Raw genomic sequence first — 5,998 nt, 5'->3', positions numbered from 1 at the left:
GGAACTTGAAGTGGAAGCTAGTTGCTGCTGACTTGTGCCTGTTATCCTAGGTACTCCAGATGCTGAGAGCTGAGGATCACGGTCCAAAGCCAGCCTGGGCAGGAAATTCCTTGAGATGCTTCTCTCTAGTGACACACTAAAACCTCAAGGGGTGCTGTTGCTCAAGTGGTAGAGTGATTGGCTTTAGCTAAAGAGCTCAAGGACAGCACCCAGGCCTAGACTTAAATTCCTCCAACTTCCAACAAAAGAAAGAAAGAAACCTGAAGTAGAGTGCTGGGAATGTGTCTTAGGAGTAGAGTGCTTTGCATGTATGAATCCCTGGGTTTGATTCCTTAGTACTACACCAGAAAAAAGCCTGAAGAGTCTGGGTGCCTCAAGTGGTAGAGTGCTATCCTTGTACAGGAGAAACTCAGGTACAGTGTTCAGGTCCTGAGTTGAAGCTCCAGGACAAGTGTATGAACACACATACATGCACACACACACACACACACACACACACACACACACACACACACACACACACACACACACAGAGATAACAGAAGTGAAGCTGTGACAAGAAATGATAAAGCACTGAGCTTCTGCTCTGAGCTCATGGTCAGTATCCAGGTCCTGTGTTCAACCCTGAAACACAGCCACCCAGGGCCCAACTAGGAGTGGTCAAAGTTTCAAAACCTGATGAGTTTCACCAGCCATAGATGACATGAAGCATAGTAATATTACACATGTACTTTGATTTAGCAAGCTTCTGGAAACCCAGGGAAGCATCATTGCCAATAATGGATCATTTTATTAGGTTCAGCTCCTTAGTTGTCTGCCAAAAGGACCCTTGAATTAATTGTAGCAGGTTTTTTCAACACTGGAACATAGTCTAACAAATACAGGATAAGTGCAGGGAACTTGGCCTGCCACGGGAGGTGGCACAAATGAAGGCTTCCTGTCACAACAGAGCTCTCCGCAGAGAGATAGCTTGAGATACAAAGAGGCCTTTTTCTCCTGGCCTTCAGAGCCCACTCACACTCCTCACTAATTGGCCTAGAAAGAGTTTTTTGTCACTCAGCTCTACAGGAGTGAGGCCTTTTGTCTGCTTATTCCAATAATGAGGAAGTCTTCTTCCAGCAGTCCCTCAGGCTACAATGGGAACAGTGAGAGGAGCCCCGGAAGATGCACTGTCTTGAAAACTCTCTCTGTGCTATGAAATCATTTTATTCAAAGCAAATTTCCTAGCTGGATGCCTTTCATTATAGGGATTCTGGACCTTCACCAATAGGAATACATGCGTACATACATGGGGAGACATGTGGTTACTGGATTTTCTTTTAATTGCCAGGTTCGGGAGTTTTACTATGAGCCTAGGCACTGTCCCTCCTAAGTTCTTGTGCTTAAGGTTAATGCTCTGCCCTTGAGCCATAGCCCCATTCATGGGGATTTTTTATTCCTGTAATCCCTCAGAAATAAGAGTGTGGTGGATTTTCCTGTCCTGGCTGAATTCAAACTGGCATTCTCTACCTCTCAGCCTCCTGAAGAGCTAGGATTACAGGTAGGATCCACTGACACTTGGCTTTCTTTCCTTCTCATTCTTTTCTTTCATCCTGACAATCTAAAATCTTCACAGTGTAATTCCAATGGCTTGCATTTCAAAGTAAAATACCCAGGCCTGGAGTTAAAGTGACAGTACTGCCACCTACAAATGGAGGGAGATCTTGAGAAAATCATTCCTATCCATGGGAATGCCTAATGGAATGTTATAAAAGTAACAATTAAATTTGCAATTAGTTAATAATTCTCTTATAGAATTGCCACAGAAAAAGTATTGGATAATGTCTTCCATTCTACCAACATGGTATGCTTCTCCCAATTATGGAATACTGACTACTTTTACATTAATGCTTTAATAAGTATTCAACCATGATACTTCATTAAAAGGAGGCATAATTTAATAACTAATAATTCATAATATATATAATTCAATATTCTCACATTCTCTCTCATATACATAGCAAACTACACGTCTATCTATCTATCTATCTATCTATCTATCTATCTATCTATCTATCTATCTATCTATCTATCTATCTATCTATCCACCACTACTATTGCATGATCACAGGTATTCAGAACTGGCTGGCAGTTCAGTTTGCCAAAAGCTTTTGTTTTACAACTGACCCATTCATGATTTGTGCATTGTGGGCTGTGAGTTCAAATCCCAGCATGGCCAAAAGTTTATATGTGGAGTCAGAAGCCAATTTTGACCCATTGTTTTCCTTCTCTGTGAAAGTTGTGGGTCTCAGGATGATGTATAATCCATATGCAAATAAATCCATGTGATAAGATGTAATAAATGAAATAAATGTGATATATGTAATAATATGAAATAAAATAAATAAAAAATAAATTAGGGTAATAAATGTCATAGGGAGTAAACACATGTATGTAAATAGATCTCATGTATGAATATTATTTTTTCCAGGGCTAGGGCTTGAATTCAGGCCCTTGAAACTGGTCTGAAATTCTTGTCTTCAACGATGGTGAGTTTCCCCTCCCCTACAGTGCCAAAGAGTTAATCAGACCCTGAGTTGAAATCCCAGGCCTGCCAGAAAAATGGTGCAAATTCCAAGACATTGTCTTAATTTTTTGACCAGGGACATGCACTATCTTGAAAGCACTCTCTGTGCTATGATATCATTCTATTCAAAGCAAATTTCTTAGCTGGGTGCTATTTTTCCTAATGACTATGTATGTTCACTGATAGAAATACATGCATATATACACAGACACATGGAATTACTGGCTCTTTCTTTTTAGTGCAGATCCTGAGGTTTCAACTATGAGCCTAGAAATTATCTCTGAGCTTCATTTACACAAGGCAATACTTTATTGTGCCTTAATCCATGATACTTCATTAAATGGAGGAATAATTTAATACCTAATAATTATTAGTAATATGTTAAATGTCATTTAATAATGTACAGACATCTCACATTCTATAATATATTTATATTTAAATGTACATTGGGATATACATATACATCTCTCTCTCTCTCTCTCTCTCTCTCTCTCTCTCTCTATATATATATATATATATATATATATATATATATATATATACATTTATTTGCAGCAATTTACACATCTAACTATTTATATATTGACCACTCCTGGGGCTAGAACTCAGGTCTTGGGAACTGCCTGGCATTGAATTTGTTTGAGGCTGCTGTGCTTAAACTGACCCCTTGATGAATTGGACATTCCAGGCTCTGAGTTCAAATCCCAGGAGTGCTGAAGTCAATTGGTGGAGTAAGAAGCCAATGTTGACCTAATTTCCTTTCTGTGGAAATATTGTGCCCTAGGTACAATATGTAATATCTATGCAAATACATATGTATGATATATATTCAGCCTGAGCAGGAGGTCTGTGAGACTCTTATGTCCAATAAACCACCAGAAAACCAGAAGTGGAGCAGTGGACCAGAAGGTAGAAATGGGGCTTTGAGAGAGAAAGCCAAGCAGATGAAACAGGCTAGACCATGCTGGAAAGCCTGGGAGGCACTTATGTCCGATTAACGACCAGATGGCTGGAAGTGGAGCTGTGGCGGTGGAAAAGCCTCAGCCTTGGGAAAAACAGCTGAGGAACACATCAGGCCCTGAGTTTAAGCCATGGGATAGCCTCAAAAACGTTTTCAAAAAGAGAATGCCACGTTTATGAATCAGTGCCCTACTTACTTATGTGTGTATATTACCTCCCTGAGTTCAAACACACTGTATGCAATGATGCTTCTCTTATTTATTCATTTATTTATTTATTTATTTATTTATTTATTTATTTATTTATTTATTTATTTATTTATTTATTTATTATTCAAATATGATCCTTGCGCCTACTGCATCATCCTCTTCATGTCTTTCTCTTCCAGGGTTCCAGGCCTGTGTCCTTATATGATGCACACTGAAGATTTCAGCAGTCTTTATTTACATTTTATTATGAGGACAATGCAGGAACAGTCACAAATCAGACAGGGGTACACAAGGTAGGGTTTCTTAGAAGTAACCAGTCTTCAGAAAATTAAACTTGAGGAAGTAAAATGGTAGCATACTTATGTAATGGTAGCATACTTATGAGGGGGCTGGGAATGTGGATTAGTGAGAGAGTGCTTTCCTAGCATGCAAGAAGCCCTGGGTACGATTCCTCAGGAGCACATACACAGAAAAGGCCAGAACTGGTGTTGTGGTTCAAGTAGTAGAGTGATACAGACAGTGCCCAGGCCTTAAGTTCAACCCAAGACCTGGCAAAGAGATACCTAGGTAGGTAGGAAGAAAGAAAGGAAGAAAGGAAGAAAGAAAGAAAGAAAGAAAGAAAGAAAGAAAGAAAGAAAGAAAGAAAGAAAGAAAGAAAGAAAGAAAGAAAGAAAGAAAGAAAGAAAGAAAGAAAGAAAGAAAGAAAGAAAGAAAGAAAGAAATATGATAGTTTAATCTTTGGACGTCAAGAGGAAAGAAGGGAACACTTCCCAGTCAGGAGGCCTTTTGCAGTGTGCCTTCACATAACCACAGAGCAGGAAGACTGTCTCTTTCCCACTTCTCAGGCAACCAAGGGCTGCAGAGTCAAGAGGGCAGAGCTAGGTTCAAAATCATGTGCTTGGAGACAAAATAGAAACAGTCCTGCCTCTAGTTAGTCTGGGGATTTGCATTAATTATGTGGAGAATTAAGGAAGGAGAATGGACTGGCAGAGGTAGAAGGGTGTTCAAATCTGACAGATGGAGAGTCAAAAACCCACTCCCTAATACCAGAGAGCAGGGTTTCTCTACTCTATTCCTCCCTTCTCCCCCACTAAACTGGCTCTCTATTTTTAACCTAACGGTAGCCTGAGGCTCCCTTCACATGAGGGAGGAAGGTTCATTAGTCATTGTTTGAAGAGGCCGAGTAAAGCCTGGCCCTGGTGTAACTTTAACAAATTTTACAGGTTTTCCCCAATGCTGGTTGTGCCCGGAATGAATGAAGTGGTTTTGCAGTTCACTTCCCTGTTGAGTGTGTACGTTCTGCCTCCTAATCCTGTAGGCCTGGTCTCTGCACCTAGACTGGTTTTTGAAACTGTTTTCTGTCCTTCTATTACAGAGTTACACTGGAGTTCTTCCTGCTAACACAGCTAGGGCTTGGATCCTGAGAACTTCATCTGAATCCAGGATAGGTCAATAATGGTTCTTTCCTTCTTCTATAGCTCAAGTACTATAAGAACATTTAATGTGCAAGTAATTTCTCATCACCAAGGGAGACACACGAAGCTCTTGAATATCTGACCTTTCAGAAATTGAAGTCATTTTGTCATAGATTTCCTGCCCTGGCTGGCTTCACCCTGTGATCCTGAGACCTCAGCCTCCTGAGCTAGGGTGATGGGCATGACCTACTTGTGCTCTGCTAGGTTCAGAACTGTAATGACATTGACAATACAAGTCAACTGCTTATCACAAAGGGCTTGTGTAGCATATTAAGCCTTTTAACCTTGGACCTTTAAGAACCCTGTAGGACACAATATTACAATGCTATAGTCTGAGAGGATGGGCATATGTATGTGCTACACTTGAACCTTGAGCTCTGAGTCCAATTCTGGTGGGCATCAGTGTTCATGTTCCAAAGAATGTTCTTGTAATTAGCAAATAGGAAAAGTATTTTAATTAACCCTCACTCTTTTTCCAGTTGTGTGTCTCGAACTCTAGCCTGGGCACTGACCACCCTGAGCCCTTCAGCTCAAGGTGAACACTCTAGCACTTAATCCAAAATGCCAGATGGGTTCTTTTGGTGGTTCACTGTAGATAAGAATCTAACAGGCTTTCCTTTGGATTGTGGTCTTCAGCTCTCAGCCTCCCGAGAAGCTACGGTTCCACTTATGAGCCACTGGCATCTGGCCTATGGTTTTAGACAGTCCTGGGCTTGATTTTAGGGCCTGGGTACTCTCTCTGAGCTTCTTTTTTCAAGGCTAGCCACTTGAGCTACTCCATAGCTTCT

This window comes from Dipodomys merriami, unplaced genomic scaffold, assembly GCF_024711535.1.
Source record: "Dipodomys merriami isolate MVZ:Mamm:240054 unplaced genomic scaffold, mDipMer1.0.p SCAF_341, whole genome shotgun sequence".
Classification (NCBI taxonomy): Eukaryota; Metazoa; Chordata; class Mammalia; order Rodentia; family Heteromyidae; genus Dipodomys; species Dipodomys merriami.
This window is presented reverse-complemented; position numbering follows the sequence as displayed.